Consider the following 19,293-nt stretch of genomic DNA (forward strand, 5'->3'; position numbering starts at 1 on the left):
GGGGGTAGATCAAAAAGAAAAAGGAAAACATGCTAGGATGTTAGGCCTAACATTCCCATGCCATCCAGAGAAAAATTTGGTCCTGGAGAGAATAAAGCAGGACTTAAAGCAGACCTTAAATAAATCTTTAACTGCTAGAGTATTAGGCACAAGTCACAGTTGGGTCCATCATCTATATGAGGTCCAGAAGGCATTGAACAATCTGCCTAGAAAACCCCTGCGTGGTGTGACTCCCTATGAAATTCTGTTTGGGCTAAAATGTGGGTCCCAGACCTCCACAGTCCCAGCACAGTGGCAGCTGAAACACCATTTTGATATAACAAACGTGTGGCTGTTTAACAGGGCCTGAATAGCTTTCAAGGCAAACAAAGCAATGTCCAAGTAAAATGCACCACCATTGGTAAAGTGAAGGAAGTGCCGGGAGTTCCTGGTTGAATTCCGAAGGTTGGGGATCGGGTGACAAAGAAAATAGTAGACAAAAAAGTATTCAGGCAATCCTACAGTGTGCCTCTCCCTGTTCTGGATGTTGAAGGTACTAGAACTGAGCTTTTTCTTGCTCGCTGCAGAAATAAGAGATTTATCTCCATTGAATTGATCAAACCACACCATATGTCAGATTCTCAACAGCAGGACACGTGGGTTCCTAGGTAGTTACCTGCCTCCTCTCACTACCATACAGGAAGTTCCAATAGAAGCTTTAATCCCTGATGAAGCCTACACTTCCCAATGAGGTAGCAGAAACCAACAATAAAGAATCCCACTACCAGTTACTACAACAACTACTAGAGAATCAATTTGTACGGAAACACAGATTTCAATTCAGAATTCTGACACGAATGCTGTTTATGTCAACATACCACAGATTGTGTTATCTCTTACTATTCGACGTAACCTCTAGAGCTGCAAAAAATAGACCGGACTGCATCTGGCTACTTCATCGAGTGCGAAGACTTTTCTTTAGACTCATCTGATACAACAGCACCTCCACCTCTACCTTTACAGATGAGACTGCGTGCTTTTTTTCCTCTGGCTGAAAAAGACATATTTTGTTCCTCCATGGCTACACCTTTGGATCACAGTTGCTTTACTTTTTCTGGTCCTTCGGACTGGTTTTGTGACAGTCTTTTTCTTGCTTCTGAACAGACACTATCTCCCAGAATGGTCTGCTGTACAACTGGTGAACATGGTTCTAAAACCACATTCTTCAGTGCCCAAGGCACGAAGAGACCTTTCCCTGTGGAACAAATTCAGCTGTTCCAGTTACTGTGGGATTGTTTGGGATTGGGTATCGTATGATGTGTATGGTCCTACAGAACTTTTGCAAATTCCATATTTGTTTAAATTATCATTGAATGACATCATCACCCATAGTTTTGTATCAGATGATTGAAATATTGATACAGTGCATGAAATGCTAGAAGATCTGGAGAATCCTACTGTTTTTTTCTTCTGATGAATGCTACAAAGGCACATCTAACTATGATGAAATGTTTTGTTTTCAACATTATGGTAATCATTTCTTGCATAAAGCAAGTACCCCACGTGTTGTCTTTAATTACACATAATGGGAATATTGCTATTCACCACCGCAGGATAGTTTAAAAACATTTGCACAGAAGTTCGTGAATTTTTTTCATTATGAGACATTAGACCCTGTGTCTTATTATTATACATTTATTATAAGCTTGCACCATCACCTGCAAAGACAAATATGCTGACAAACACCATGCTGATATACCTTGCTTCTTTTCTTTCCCAGCTTTCCACACAGGGGTTTGACTTTTGGAGGGACACTATCAATGTTAAGTCAGTTTGGGGAACAAAGGATTGGCAGGTTCAGGCTAACAAAGTTTTGTTTAGTGTATGCCTTATACCACAACAGAATATTTTCCTGAACAAAACTGTGCAACAAACCTCATGTGTTGATTTAGCTAAAATCAAGGATTTGAACACACCATTTGTTCCCACATTTGCACCTTTTGATAACTGGCAGTAGTTTACAAATCGCATGCAGGAAACACTTGACACCATGCTACAATTCATCAGATACCAATTGGAAGGGATGGTTAGTGTGGCTGTTAGTAGGGGGGGCTCCTCCTCTAGGGTGGAGGAGTGTCACGCCACTGTTTTCTCGCAGTGCGCAAAGCAGAAACATAAAATGGTAATAACTTTCGGTTACTATCATTTTATGTTTGGTTGCGGGTGGGCGGGCCTGCTCTGCGAGCAGGGGAGGAGTGGTGTGCCTACACCTGAGTGCGCAAAGGCTGTTTGATCGGCCCTCTGGGGTCGGCCAAACCAGTCATGCACACTCTGCCCTTTTCCATGCAGGCTGCAATGCAGCCTACATGGAGAACATGGCCTCTCCATAAGTCCCTGGCTGGGCGGCATCCCGACCAATCACAACGGTGCTTGTATCATTGTGATTGGCTTAGGGGAAGGAGCCTGGCTGCCTCTTTCCTGTACCTGCCAGAGGCAGAAGCGCAGGAGAGCAGGAGCAGAGAAGACCAGGAACCAGCCAGCGGAAAGGTACGTTTAATGTTTTTAATTATTATTATTAAATTAATCTACCGCGTGACCTCCCCGAATGACTCTCCCTCCCCGAGCGACCCCCGCCCACCACTCGTGAGCCATGTTGGCCGTGACTGGCTGTTATATACTAACAGATGTCATACATGGTTCGTGGGCAACACTAGGGGTTTCAAGACCAGCAGGCCGGACCTGCATTACGTGCAGATAGAACACTCAGGGTGGTGGTAACTTACGGTGTTGAGTTGTGCCTTAATTGGCAAAAGAAACACTTGTCCCTTCTTTTTGATAACATGGGACTGCAGGACTTCTTGTTGGGTCCTCGAAAACCACATAAAAAATACGTTTTGCATGCAATATCCAAAGAGGTGTGGAAAGATTCTCAGCAGGAAGCTGCTGAAAGACTGCAGGAGATTGATAGGGCTAATTTAGAAAACAATCTAGCAGTACTTGACAACAGTATGACAACCTTGTCTTCTATAATGTACTCCCTGGGTAACATAGTGTCATCAGCAATAGACATTATACTACATGATATGACATGGGCAGTCACTACTTAGATCGCTCATGCTGTTGAGTTCAACACTTCAGACACTTCATTCTGGTTGCGTATTATGTTGACACATTAATGCCACATGCCTGTTTCAACCATACCACCTATGACACGGCTAATATGAGACAGACACTATGGTACACATAGAAAAGTTAGAGAAATTATCTTTCATGGTTGCTGAAACGCCTTCCACAGATTGGATCATCCACAGGTTAATGGCTCTGCCAATTGTGAAATTCCACTTCAAATACTGAACACCATCAAATAGGCAGATATGAAGCAGTAGGGAAAGGGTATGTACATGAGTATTGGGAATTACCTTTTAAATTATGCTGTTGGAATAGGGAAAGTGAAGTTTTTCTTAGTGGTTCTGGCTTAGAGAGTGCTTTAAGTCGCTTCTTGGTGTGCTAGAAGGTTTTGCTTCTCTGTGCTTGTAACACATCCATGGCAAACGTATCTTGCTACTTAAGAGGTTCCCCAGTGGCTGTAACTAGTCCGAATTTGAGATTGCTCTCTAATTGTAGTTTTTTAAACTAAATGATCAAAGTTGCTGTAGTATAAGAGCAGGCATAGCCTATCTTGTCATGGATCTTCCATTGTGACTTGCTGGACACAAGTACTGTTTCCACCTGTCCTTACAGTTAGGGAGGCAATGCTTTGGCTGTCGATAAAACTTTCAAATGTGCACTTTTACACCTTGAGCAGACTGAAAGCCTTACTTTTTTCATAAAGATGTAACCTTAACATCTGCAAGGGAGATGTTTGATCTTCAAGTTGCAAGGTCCTCTTTGGAGATACATTCGCCACTCTGCATTAATTTCCCGTAAGGTTTTGGGGAACCGGTTTACAGAACTTTAACATGTCTAGTACTGGGAGGGTAGTGCGCTGTTTTAAGAACATAGGCTCTGGTTTGGTTAGCAACTTCCAGGCAGTCTTCGAAGTTATCCCATAAGTCATACACTTCTTGCTCGGCAGTAGCGCTTGAGGTGTTCCGTTTGTCCTGTTTCTGTTTTTTGGGACTTTGTTTTTATTTTTTCTGCTCTGGAGTGGAAGTCCCATTTTGAGATTGAATGGAACTGACACTACCAAATGTGTTTCTGTGCTGTAAACACATGATAGTTTATTTATTTTTTGCATAGTTAATTAAAACCATTGCTTACAGTAAAACCAAGTCAAATACACAGAATAAAAGATATAAAAGATAAAATTATGAGCATCTCAGTCCGGCTCTAAAGACCTTAGCATTTTTAGCCTTTGTAAACGCATGATAGAATTCTTCGGCACACCCTTACTTTAGAAATGGAATGAACACTGATTCTTCTCCTTTCAGCCTGTGCTGCTACACTGCTTACAGCCTGTATTCCGCTGTCTGCTGTGCACTTTCGAGTGTGCCTTGGACTCATGCTTGGGAATGCAACCTGTTCAGCCTCTGGACATAGAAGTACTGGTGGAGCCCCTACTTGCCCATTTGTATTAGTTTCCCCTGAATTTGGCATTGATTCTGAAAGCATTCCTGGGATGACTTGGATCCCGGCTCTGGTTCTTCGGATTTCCTACTGGCTGTGGTTACTCCTTCAGTGATTGCTGTGGGTGTAGAATGGGAACAGTTTTGCTGTAGAAACCTGCTCCAATGTGTGCCTCTGGGATTATCGAATGTGGTTGCTGGGATCAGACATTTTTGTCTTCCTCTCAGAACACATTAAGTTGGCAGTTTCGATTGATGGGAGCTTTCCAATTCAGCATGTTTATTTTACGTTCAAAATTCTTTTTAAAATTGTCTTTTAATTTACTTTTATATTTTCATCAGTTTGAAAGGGGGAATATGCCTGCCATAAACAGCTTAAATAGAGACCAGCTATGAGGAATTTTGAAGTATAGGAATTTCAGTCTTAGGTCCCTAATAAATCTTTTGTGTGAGTTAAATAACAGGAACCAATCTTCTTCACAGTCATCTTGAAATAGAGATTCCTGCTATAAAATATATATAGAATTGGATTCATCTGCTTTTGAGAATAGTCTGTCTATGAGCAGGACAGACGTCACTGATATAATACCTCTAAACCTGCAGCAGAGGCTTCAGCTGACTGGAGATTCTGTCATAGTGAAAGAGGATGGACCTAGGCATTCTTGTTGACATTTATGATAGTCGTTGGTATTACCAGAAGGAACTTTCATCTATTTATGCAGTGAAACAACTTAAATGTTAAGCTCTCAAGCAGTGAGACAACATGTGTGTGCAACTTATTGTTTACTTTCAGTTTCTTGTGAAAGTGGTTCCAATTGTTTAACATAGGTCTGATCAAATAGTGGTCCAATATGGGTAAAAGGAATTTGGATGTGTAGTTTAAGAATAGACTCTGTTTACCCATAAAACATACCTTACTCCAATTTTAACTATGTAGGAGGTGGCTATGTTTGTAAAAAGAAAGAGATACTTTGTGGTAAGTGATGTTCCAGATAATCTGAATGCATTTGATAGAGATGCAAGATACCTGAAGCAGGTTGTACTGTTCTGTTTCTGAATCTGGTGTGTCTTCCCTGCAAATGTTTCATAGTCAGTGTCAGTTGGTGGCTTTAGGAAAGTGGCTTTTTGATTCAGGAGGGTGAAGACCCTTCTTAAGCAACAACCACAATCCCTTTCAGAGTGAACCGCAAAAGTGACTAAATTAAACAGTATTTAACCCTCTGGTAGCTTTTCACAACAGCATACACACAGTAATAAAGGGAAAACACATCACAGGAAAAATTCCAAACCAATTTAGAAACATAGAGTCATTTTTAATAACTACAATGACACCAAAACAAAATACATCCACTCAGTAAGATGAGAGTCATGAATTTTTACACTTTTGATTGAAATATAGCAGAGAAGTTCCTGAGAAGGTAAAGTTCAGCAGGGCAAGGCAGCCAGTGGTATCCAAGGAGGAAGCGTCTTCATTGGGGAGCTTCTGGGTGAAGTCGCTTTAAAGATTTCTTTGTTCAGTCTTTGTCACTTTTTTGAAAAGTAAAAAATCTCCAGCAGGACAAAGCCTCAGACTGTAGCCGATGAAGGCTCCACAAGTACAGATTCCCTTCCTCAGAGGTCCTGCTGAACAGGATTTGTTGCAAAGAAGAAGATTGTAGCAGAGCTGCCACGAAGTCAGGCCAACCAGCTATGCACATTGGGCGGATCAGTGAACATGTAGGTTCAGGACTCCTGTGAGTTCTAAGGCCAATTTTTATGGACACTTTTCTAAATCAAAGGATTCTGGTTTTAGCTGATGGGGCACATTTAGCACCACTTCCAAGGGACCAGGACTGGTTGGGTACCACTTGAGGGTCAGCACTCACTTCAGATAGGGTACAGGTGGTAGGTTTAAAGTTGCTGGAGCTTGTTGCTTTCCCATAGCTCAGAACAGGAGGCCAGCCAACTGGTCCTTTAAGTCACTCTGGTAGACCTGAGTTCACGAAAAATAGTACACTGCCAGGCTTCAAGCAGCAAGACTGTCTACTGGTAGCAGCAGGGTAGTGTTCTGATGTTCAAAGTAGGCCTCGAGCAGCTGGGTAGTTCATCAGACTACAAGGCTTTCCTGTTGAGTATGCTCTGAGAAGTGATCTAAAGCACTGGGTGCAATATTTATACCTGGTGGCAGCTTTGAAGTGGGAGAAGTTTCTAGGCTGTCCCCCATCTTCTTCTGGACTTTTCTTTCCTTCCCCTCCCAGGCTCCAAGTGTTCTAGGGTGACAAAAGGCTGGTTTCAAGTCCCTTTGTGAGTGTGTTGGAGGCAGCCTTTTGAAGTATAAGTGGGGTAGGGAACAGTTCCACCCCACCCATATTGGCAGGATAGCCCATCCTACCAGCACCTACCCCCCCTTTGTCTCATTGTCTGAGAATAATACACAAAGGCCAACTGCCAACTATTGACAGTGATGTGACCCAGGACACAGGCTGCAGGCACCAGAAGGTTAAGACAAGAAAATGCCAATTTTCTAGAAGCTGCATTGTCAGAATTATTACTTAAAACCTGAGCTACCATTTAAGAGCATTTTAAATGACACTGTTTTTGAGACGAAACGTGACAGTACCACCTTGTCCCAATCAAAAGTTAGCACTTATTATATGAAATAATTGACCCCAGAGTAATCCCATGGAATAGGTATGCCTCAAAGTAGTGAAAAATGAATTTTGGAGTTTTCCCCTTCCAGCGCATATAAAACTGAAAAGTACAGGCCCCTCTCATCTAATCAGGGGGGGACTTATCACATGGACAAATATAATTGAGAAAACCACAGTTCTGGAACAATTGAATTATTTAAGGGATTAATTTAAAATCTTAATAGAAAGTTTGGAATGTATGGCAAAACTACAAAATGATAAGTTGGATATTCTTACTGCTGTGGCTACAGGGTCATCGAAACTAACAGAAGTAATTGACACTGTTCTCTATCTGTGCGTTATCCGACAAACATTGGGACTTATAATTCAAAATGGAGAAAAATTTAAATATGTGAACCTCAACTCCCGGGGTCATTGTAGAGAGAAAAATATGTTTACTCATGTCATTCCTAGGTGTGATTGTGTCCCCTTGCACGACCTGATGCATGCAAAATATACAAAGGCAGACTCGAGCTCTAGACCCAGCGACATATTTACTACTACTAATAATAATAATAATAATAAAGGAAAAAAGAGCAAGGCGACTTCGGCTAATAAGCAATGGTAAACCTTTTGACCTTTTTATGATTTTTGTCCCTAAAACTCAGAGGCCCTATACTGAAACACATTAGGCACTGGTTAACAAGGTGAACCACTGGATACTATATATACTTTCTAAAAGGAGGGACCGAGGGAAATTTTAACAATCTGCAAGGATTATATCCCAAAATATATTCTTACTAACAACAAAAATCCTTGGGTCTAGAGGTAACTCAACTAGCAGGTAAAGTGACACACAAAATCACACAGGGGAGCCTCTGGGATCATCCCTTTAAGGATGAATATCCATCACCCACCATAGGTGGCATGCTTCATCATTTGGGTTTCTCCTCTTACTGAGAAATCCTTGCGAATTCTTTATTAGCGATTTTTGCATTTGGGATGATGAATCCCAAATGCAAAAATTGCACTCGCAAAGGGCCAGATTCTCAGAATCTGGCCCTTTTGCGAGCGCATTTCGCTTGATGAATCTGGCTGATAGTGGAAAAACATAAACATAGTCACTTTAAATATGCTGAACAAGTGCGTTACTATAAATAGTGTGGGATATACTTTACACCACATCTATTAAGTGCAGATTGCATCACAGAGATGGCTGAAAAATGTCCTTACCCGTAGTTCACAGAAAAGTAGCCTCACCTCTACCTGGCTACAGCTCTCGGAAGGGGCACCGCTCTGTAAAGAAGGAGATTTTATTTAAAAATTGTCAAACATACCTAACATTATGTTGACAACAATCCTTCTGTAAGGTTTTTAAGAGGATTGTTAGAACTGGGAGTCTCTAGTTGGGAGAGGTAGGTACCTCTGTCCAAATAGGGACCCTTGCTTCTAGTCAGGGTAAGAAGGATACACTCTTCAGATAACCCCTGCTCACCCCCTTGGTAGCTTGGGACGAGCAGTTAGGCTTATCGAAGGCAATGTGCAAAGTATTTGTACCAAAACTCACAGTAACACAGTGAAAATACCACAGACTGACTCCACAACATTTTAGAAAAATAAAGGTTTTTTAATCTAAACTACACAAGACCAAAACAACAAGCATCCAACATACACAGTTCAAGAATATGGTTTCAAATTAGTTCTTAAGGTTGCGTTAAAATTGTCCACAGTTGCGTCACGTTTTAGCCAACAGTACCTTTAGTAGCGACAACATTTCCTAGTGAAAGCTGTAGCTTTGAAAAGCAAGCGATGCGTCGCACCTGAGACCCTGGGGAGGCGATGCGACAACCCCGCTGGATGTAGCGGGCGTGTTGCGGTGACTCCGGTCTGTATGGGGAGGGATGCGATACCTTGTGTGGATTCCGGTGCACAGGTTTCGGTCGAAATGGCTCGCAAAAGGTACGATGTGACGCTCTTCGGGGCAGCGACGATCTCCGGTGCAGCGACGATGCGCGGCTCAGCATCAATCCTCTACTCTCGCGGTCCCTCGATGCGATGGCTCTGCGACGATTCTCGCAGCGACGTGATGCGGTCCGCAAGCAAGCGGTGCCACGATCTCACCCAGTGACGACAGGCTCTGCAACGATACTCGCAGCGATGGTAATCTTCCTGCACCGGATTGATGCGTCCCGCAAACGAAGGATGCGACGACTCTGGCAGCGGCAACAGACGCTGCAATGATCTCGGCCTTCGTAGCTGGGGGAATTTCCTCGCACTGAAGGGGATGCGCTCTGCAAGCGAGCGATGCGTTAAAACTTGCAGAAAGTCTTTAAAATCTTGGTTTCCAGCTTTCCAACACAGGTACAACTTCCAGAGTCACCACAACTGGCCCAAGCACTCTGGGAAGGACATAACTCTCTCAGTAGAGTTCCGGGAAGCTGGGGGTGAAGTCCTTTTGTTCCTGGGACTTCTTAACAGGGAGCCAACTCTTTTTCAGGCCCTTGGAGATTCCTTCAAGCAAGGAGACACAGCACAAAGCAAAGTCCTTCGCCTCTCCTTGGCAGCAAAGCAACTGCAGGTCAGTCCACAAGCACACAGCAGGACAGTCTTTCTTCTTCAGTCTTTCAGCTTTCTCCTTGGCAGAGGTTCCTTCTTGATTCCAGGATGATCTAATTTTCTGTAGTCAGGCGTCCTGTACTTATACCCCTAAAAGTCGTTGTTCCCTTTGTGCAGGAGGGCTCTGAGCCCGGTCTGAACCAGTTATGGGTGTTCCTTGAGCACTTTGTTTTCCTGGCTCCTCCTTTCCTTTCAGAGAGAGGGGCAGGGTTGTCAGCCGCCCAGTAGGAGGTGGAGCCAGCATTGTGGAGGGAGAGCACAGCCCTGGAGCACTTTGTTGACATGATTCCTTCTCTCCTTTCCCAGTTCAGGGCAGAGTCATCAGACGCACCACAGTGGGTGAAGCCAGCACTGTGGGGGGCAGGCACAGTCCTATTCAGAACCCAGGTGCAACTCCTCCCTCCCATCTAGATGCAGATCTCTCTATTCACCACTGGGCGGACTCATTCTGTCTCCTGGAATCCCCCAGCCCTGTTACTCCCAAACCAGACAGTCACTTCACAAACAGGCCAAGGCACACAGAAAGGTCAGACAAGAGAACAGCCACTTTCTAAAAGTGCTGTTCTCAAACACAGGATTTAAAAACCACCTTTCCTAAAAGATGTGTTATTAAATTCTGAGTTCAGGGATACTAGACTGTTATGTTCTTCCTTGCTCCTATGGGAAGATACGCTGGTAGCCACTGTAGCCAGCCTTTCCCATGATAGCCTGTGGGCAAGGTAGCCTTACAATAGTGAAAAATGAAAATGGCTGTCATTCACTACTAGAGCATGTCACCTGCACTAATATATGCTCAACGTTTCACATACACTGCACTCTGCCCAAGGGGGTACCTTGGGCCTTCCATGGGGGTGACCAATATGCACAGAAAGGGAAGGGTTAGGCCTGGTCATTGGGGACACTGACCAGGAGGACATGGCAGTTCACAGTCTGCACACAGGCACTGCGGTGGCAGGCCTGAGACACCATTTTAGGGCTACTCATGTGGGTGGCACAATCAGTGCTGCAGGCCCACTAGTAGCATTTGTATCACCAGCCCTGGCACACGTAGTGCACTTTACTAGGGACTTCTAGTGATAAAAATATGCCAATCATGGATAACCAATTACAATAACAATTTACACAGAGAGCATATGAACTTTAGCACTGATCAGCAGTGGTAAAGTGCCCAGAGTCCTATTGCCAACAACCACAGGACAGGAAAAACAAGGGAGTAAGAAGCAAAAAGTTTGGGGATAACCCTGCAAAAAGGGCCATTTCCAGCAATGATCAATCACATCACCTAGAAAATAAGCTCAGGAGGACAGGCAGACCCATGCATTATCAATGAAAACATGCCTAAAGCAATGTTCACTGTAATGTCCTTTAGTATGCTGAGTAGTCTCCGTTGTGTTTTGATTAATATATGTCTAAGACCTCATTAATGAACTACCTTGTTATGCTCCACGCACTTCTAGTAAAATCATTAGTAAGTTTAGCGGTATTAACAAAGAGTTCGTTGACTACAAATTCCATTTTCTCACCTGTGGTATTTCAAACCTGACACACAAGAGTGAGTTGAGTGCTCTGGCGCATAATTTCTAAGGTTTGGCATGACTGACTATAGTCATCATACTCAACGTGATCATCAGTGATTTCTCTGAAGCTAATGTTTGTGCCCACGAGGCCCATAAAGATATTGTCCGTGATTGTTATTTTGATATTGAACCCCGCTGTGGACGCTGAAGCGGGCGCTAGAACTAAGTTATCTGTGCCCATGATCTAGCCGGCTACTAAAATTGTACATACTATGGAGACCGCTAGGAAACTCAGTTCTGGTAACTACTATGACTGGGTAGTCAAGATAAGCATATGGACTATGGCCCCAGCAACAGATGACTAATAATGCCGTAGCTTCTATGAGCTGTCTGTTTTTATTGGAGAGAAAAGTGCAAACTATATTTTTTTCAGATGCAGTAGTCACCAAATATTAAGGTGACCAATGGCAATCAGGATGTCATGCAAGATAGTTAACTGATTGTCGTTATTTAGGTCAATTGCACCCAAATTATGTAGAAAGGCGCATGTCACTAGATTCCAATCCCTCTCCACAGTTGTGCGCATCGCATCAAATTCAGTCATCAGTCACAACAGTCTACATAACAAAGATCATTTAAATATATTAGGTTCAGATAAAGAACCTACGATCAGGGATTTCTATTTTGAAAAAGCAAATCACTTACTGAGTAAAGAATTGGGAATTGTTGTGTGGGAGAGATCTCCCTAATTAGTGTAGCAACACCACATTTTTGAGACAATGATAGAGCCTTCCTGAGATCCCAAAAAGGTTTGTGTATGAATATTGCTAATTACATCGCCTTCCTCAATCACATTTCAATTAAATTGATGTAGGGTCGCTTCCTGGATGATCATAGTGTCGAACCCATACATGTTCAAATAGATTAGCACCTTTTTATTTATAAGGAAATAATATATGCCTTTAGCATTCAATTAATGGGCCCTCCTACATCTATGAGGACATTGTAACGATGTCACAGTTTGAAGAAGAGGTAAGCAGCTAACTTTCAAGAGGTTTCAGAAAGTTTGTGTGGTATCAGATTGTCCAGAGAAGTAAGAACTCCTGGAGAGTAGCAAAAGAAGAGTTGGTAAACAGCTACTGTAAAGGATTAAGCACTCCGTGAGAATCAGCCAGTAACTTGAATACAATAGGGGCACGAGGTGGTGGATGGTATCAGGATATAGGAAATTTGGAGTGGGATAAAAGTATGCAACTAATTGATAGTGAGTCAGATTGAGAAAATACATAAAGAAATACAATGGATGAGAAATGCAAGACCCTGCACTGGTAAGGATCTTGTACTCTCAACTGTGAGCTGAGATCTGTGCTCCAGGGTCACAAGCTAGGCATTCATTAGCCATGGACAGATGTGTATACCTGTAAGGTGGGAGTGTCACCATGGAGGTGGTAGGTTATCAGATTCTGAAGCAAATAAAATGGCATAGCTGGATAAGGGGCCTCTAACTATCATTCCACTGTAATGTGTCAATAGTGTGTAAGAGTAGAGTATGATGGCTTGCTTGAAACCATTTATCAAAAATCCTTAGACAATAGGACAATTAAAATATAGAAATCTTGGACACGTGGAAAGCAACCAGAGGAAAGTGTGTGTCTTTAGCCATATATATTAGTAATGTGCCCCATATCTTACTGTGTCCCTTCTGAATTTTGCAACAGCATACACTACTATCTAAAAGTAGTGATGGAAGGGAAAATAATGAACCCACACCTCTCCCAAAGGAAAGTGATACATGATGGACACCCATGGCTCCTTCCACAAGTGTATTGTTCACAGTAGTGATCTGGCCTTATTCCTAACCTGGTTCAGTGATTCAACAATTCTATGCATTCCTTCTCCAAGTTCATGGAGCCCAACATGTTGTATGTAATTGATCCTCCACAGGAATTTAACAAATCATGATATAATTTGGGTGTTGAGTCTTCCTTCATGGGCCAAAGTGCATCATCCATGGAGGTTGAGTTAAGGGAACCCAGGAAGTCCTGGTTCAGTGAACCCAGTAGTCTTTCCATACAATGTAATGATCATGATTGCTGTTTGATGTCCTACTGTTGGAGGCAAGGTTGGAGGGCTAAAAAACCTCTTCCCTTAAGTGCTCTTCTTAAAGGAATAGTCTGCAGACATCTTTACAGAGATAAAAAAAATCTGAGGGCATTTTACCAAGGTCCTGCGATAATTATCGCTCAACGCTTTTAGCACGAGGATAATTATCGCAGGCTAACGCTGGATTCTATCGTGGAGATAGCATGCTATCAGTAACATCTATCTACCAAGCGATAGGAATCCATGCGTTAGCTGGAAAAAAATGTGATTATCACTGGAAATCCAGTGATAACCACACTGATACCAGTGAAACATTGCTGATAGGGCAGGGTGATCTTAGCCATGTAATCCACCTCCCGTTGGATTACATGGCTAAGTCAGGTCACAAGCAGGCGTTAGGAAAGTAGCGTTAACTATGGTTAGCGCTACTTTTCTTAATGCTCTGCTTGTTAACGTGCAGCTTGATAATTGGAGAAATGTCGGTTAGCGACATTTCTCCAGTTATTTTGGCACGGAACGCCCACTTTGCATCTCATTAGAGATGCAAAGCTGGGCGTTGTTGAAAGGGACGCTAATTCAGTAAAACACGCGATAGCGTGTCTTTGCTGAAAAGGCGATTAAAGTATTGCCGCTTTTTGGGCGAAAACGGCCGCAAAAGCGACGATAATTTCATTTTGCCGCCTTGGTAATATGCCCCCTGGAGTTTTCAAACCTTTACAGGTGCAAGTGATTGGTTAGTTCTATCAGGAACTCCATCATGCCTTTCCTGACATTCCTCTGGTATACTGAAGAAACAGATGATAACTTGGCTTGGGATGTTAACAATTATTTCAAAAGAGGCACTGAATTTCCTGTCCCCAGTCCGGACTACTAATCAGTCTCACTTCCATACATTTCACCCACTGTTCGGCAATTATAGAAAGATGCAATTTTTGAATATAATCAACTCTGAAATGATCACAAATGTTTTTGTCAAGTTCTGTATGTTGTTTTTTTGGGGCCAGACATAGATTCAGAACCAGCAGCTGCTGTGCAGGGCAAGAGTTGAGACAAAGACATAAGAAGTGTGTAGGAACCTCCCTGCATTGATGAATATACAGTGGGCACTGATGCTTATCACATCACACCACTCTACAATAATGGGATCCATAGTTAATATGTCATCGATTAACCCATTTGCCAGTGGGGATAGTTGCAAACATTGCCACTACTCCTGTTGGCTGCTTGAACCTATGGCTGCTGCCAGTAATGCCCAGACTGGACCTCATTCTGAGGTCAATTATATACCAGTCCCGATAAAGAGCCTGTGCTCCAGCGGTCGTTCTTTGCTTCCTCAGCATAAACTGCCACTCCCTGGCCAGTAATCAACTGCACATCTACGACCTTTTGGTAGACACAGCCCTGGATGCCCTGTTTTTAACAGGTATATGGCTACATGATGCATTCTTGCCAAACATTAACACTGCTATTCTACCCAACTATTGTATCTTTAGAAGAAACCGCACAGACAAGAAGGGAGGTGGAATATCAATGATCTTTAAAGACATTTTTCAGTGTAAAATTGAGGAGCTGACTCTCTTGAAATGTGAAGTCTTGTTCATTCAACTTTCACCTAAATTTATGATTTCTGGCACCCTAATTTACTGCCCTCCCGGCAATACAGGGCTTTGGTGCCCCACTGTCCTGGCTGCAATTTCCCCCATATACTAAAAAGTCACAATTGTATCCTACTCAGAGATATTAATATGCATCTAGAGGATGCCACCTATGCTCTCAGTCAAACTTTCACTGAGGACCTTGGTGTCATGAATCTTAATTTAATCAGTCTGTCTACTACTCACAAAGCAGGTCACCTGTAAGATCCTATTTTTTTCCAACATCCCAGGCCTTACTACGGACTCCCATCATCTGCTATTGCTGTCCGATCACTTTGCAGTGCCCTTCTTCAAACCTCTTCTTTCACCACAGTCTTCGACGTCTGCCAGGCCTAAGGTCATGATCAGAAATTGGGCCAAATTTGACATTCCCGTTTTCAATGCCTGCCTTCAGGACTCTACCTAAGTTAGTGCAGAAGGTTGGCCTTGACAAACCCCTAATTGACAACTGGCTTTGTGGGTCCCTAAATAGTACGCTACCAGCTAAACTGACATCTTCGCTCTGACATCACCCATCACCCACCTGCCCCCAGGTTTAAAGAGTCCTTACAGGCAGAAAAAAACTCTGTAAGTGATTAGAAAGGGCTTAGAAGAAACTATATGACAGTGACTCAAAAGAAAAAATACAAAATAGCCCTAAGGCAGTACCACTTGCACTGCAGGAATGGACATGCCTTGTTTTACTCAGAAAAATACTCCCAAACACAAAACTGACCTAAAACACTCTTTAAAGTGGTGCAAGATCTATCAGACTCTAGTCATATTTCTCCCTCCCCCTCGCTGTCTCAAGCTCAATATCAGGAGTTTGCTGACTTCTTTATCAAAAAGGTAACAGACATTCAGTCCACCTTTGCCACCATCAGAGCTGATAATATTAATCTAAAGCATGATAGACCCAGCTCTTCTCTGATTCCACACCCAAGTAGGGACACAAACGCCTTAGGGACAAGTGATGCACCCGTAAGACTTCAGTCCCTGCTTCCATTGGACCACCTCCATCTGATGGACCTACTGGCATCTATTAAATCATGGTCACCTCTAGACTCTCTCCCCCAGCTAAATTAAATATTTTAAGCCCCAGTGCATGCAGCCGGAACTAGAACTCCTGGATTCCTCTTTACTGGATGAGCAGTTACCCCATGCTTAAAAACATGCAATGGTCCTCCCCCTGCTTAAAAAAACAGTTTGGACCCTGCCAATTGGTCAAGTTTAAGACCTATTTCTTGACTACTCATTTATGTAAACTGCTAGAATAACATGTACCTTCTCAGCTTACCTCTTTTGTGGAATCCCAGGGCACATAAGACGACTTTTGGACTAAGGCGGTACAGCTGCTCTGATCCTATTCGATCTCAGCGTGGCTTTCAACTGCGTGTATCATGCCATTCTCATAGAAAGACTGATCCAACAGGGCCTCCATGGCATGGCTGTGGCATAGCTTTCCTCCCTTTTGACAGACTGCACATTCCAGGTCTTCTAAACAAACACTGTGTTGGCACCTCTCCGTCTGATCTAGGGAGTGCCTCAGGGATGGGCCCTCAGCCAGTGCTTTTTGACATCTATGTCTGTCCATTTGCGTACTGTGGGTTGACTCTATTCTCTTATGGAGACGACACCCAGATCATTTTCTCCTTGTTGTCTGGGCAGGAAGTTAACTCTGAGGATCTCAACTTCTGCCTTGAATTTGTCTCCTCCGGGAAGAGCAACAACTCCCTGAAATTGAACGGCGACAAGACCGAGGTGATGGTATTGGGAAAGAACCATTTGCTCTGGGGGCATCAACACTGGCTGGGTGAGCTGGGAATACCACTGAATCCCACTCAAGAAGAAAACAACCTTGGCTTCTTGTTTGACTCCATCTTGTTTATGAAGCTGCAAGCCTCGAAAGGTTGCCTCCACATGCTCTGCAACTATGAAATAGGTGAAGTTATCCTGTGGCTACTATTATTCTCTGCACAAAGAACAGTTATCCAGTTCATGATCCTATCTAGAATTGGTTATGGGAATGTCTTATACCTGGGGGCAGATAAGGCTACCTTAAGACTCCTGCAGGTGGTCCAGAATTCTGCCACCAGGCTTCCACTCCACCTTCCAAAAACTCTTCAGCATCTGTGCTACTTCGCCAACTCTACTGGCTCCCAGTGAACAAGTGAATAGAATTAAAAGTACTGTGCTTCATGCACAAGATGTGCTCTTGCTCAGGATCGGGGCAAAATCTAGTGAATCCATACTATCCGGCTCATACACAGCGCTCAAGTAGTGGATTTCTGTTCACATTTCTCTGAGTCAAATACACCTGCATGGGCAGATGCTCTTTTTCCCTTCTAGGTTTTAGGCTATTGGACGCCCTTCCAGAGTCCTTAAGAAGCTGTGCTTCCCATTCCAGCTTTTGGAAGGAACTGAAAACGTGGTTATTTTAGCTCCTCCTAGGCTGATTTACTTGCTCTCAAGGGCTGGGAAATCCTGGTTGGGTAGCTGTGCACCTTAAAATAACTGCATAATAGGCACACTTCCTTCCATACAACCTATAGTAGCATGTGTTCAGAAAGGATAGTGAACTGTGGGGTATTGTGGTACTTAAGTCTGTCATGAAGTAGGCAGCAGCAGCAGAACTCAGAGTAAACGGATCAGCACAGCATACATTGAGATCAGCTAATCATAATATTAAGAGGTATGTGGTTTGTTTTTTTATCAGCTTGGCAGGTTTCCCATAGATCAATCGGTCATAAGTCCACTAAGGGTGAAAGTTGCCCTGTGCCGGGAATCTCATGCATGAGTGATAATTGAGGTTTAAATAAAAGTAAGTAGTCTTCTTATGTGACAAATCTTGCAGTGTTATGAGTAGCTGTAAATACCTCAGCAGGAAAGTGTACATGTCCCATTAGTTGTTGACAAGATAAATTATATTAGAATAGAAGCAATTACACACCCTTCTTTTCTTGGCATATGTGGGAATCCTACCAGCTGTCAGTATGCCAGGAAGTGTGGTTCCAGAGAGTTAACCGAAGATAGGCTGGATTATTTGGCAGAATAGGGAACACTAATCAGTACACATTATCCCTGAATGCAGTCAATTTCTTGTATACCTAACATGATGCTCCAGAATTGACTACACCATAATGGTAACAGGTGACCAGTGAGATACTGTCCAGGTGGATTGATGAGTTGGACCCCAGCATTTCAAATAGATAGCCAAGTGGCCTCTGCTATGTAAGTGCCACCAGTGAGCCGATGTCCATACCTATGCAAGAACATGGCTACTGGTATTCCTCACTCGGTAGGTTAGCACTTTTCAATGTCTTCAGTGGTCGCAATGCACCACTGTTTGAGCATTAAGCACTGGAGAGGAGGGAGCTGTATCACAACTCTGAGTCATATATGTGGGCAGGTGAATTGACTCTATGTAAGATTTCTCCAGGTCTTTTGTTGGCTTCAGCACGGGAGATAGGTGGGGCGATAATCTCAAGCTTCTTTAGGCACCATTGGTGTCCTACATAAAACTGAATAAGCTGGCAAGCATTCACTATTGTTCCTCACAGTTTCTCATTTGCTCCTTTATGGTTGATGTCTGATTATGACAAGTGGGGGCCACGGTATGTGAAGGCCTAAGGTACATGATTAAAGAGTGATTACCTTTGGTGTGGCTCAGCACATCCCCCTAATGACTCTTTTCACTCAACTCAATACTCTGGACATCAGGCAGCACATAACTGAACCAACACACGCCAAGTGTAGCTCCATGAATCTCTTTGTGACTGCCTCAGGTTAGTCCGCTGCCACATATTTAAAACGTGAATGTCTCAAAATGACTAAATGGATGTACACCAAATCACAAAAGACTCGCTTTTCTAACTTTTTGCCAAATTTGATGTCATTTATTTCTGCCGTTTTTTGTGTAATGGAAAGCAAAGTGTCCTATGGGAGATAATATATGAAATTGCATTCCCCCTCTACTCCCACACCATTTCTTGGCCTCCCCTCTACAGACTGACATGAAACTTTCCATGAAGGAGCTAATGTGAATTATCCTTTTTTATAAGGGTTTGCACAGATTAGTCAAAGGGTGCCGAATTCATTTGCCCAAAAAATATATTTTCTCTGGAAACTCTGACCTAACCTGACCTGACTCAGTAGCCCTTCTACTGCATTCTGGTAAATGTGATTCATCTTTGCAAAGTTGTAGTTCTTCCAGTGAAATATTACTTGATATCTGTTAAGTTCTTTCAAAAGCTTCATTTTCCTTTGCACT

The sequence above is a fragment of the Lissotriton helveticus genome, chromosome 2_2, assembly GCF_964261635.1.
Source record: "Lissotriton helveticus chromosome 2_2, aLisHel1.1, whole genome shotgun sequence".
Lineage (NCBI taxonomy): Eukaryota > Metazoa > Chordata > Amphibia > Caudata > Salamandridae > Lissotriton > Lissotriton helveticus.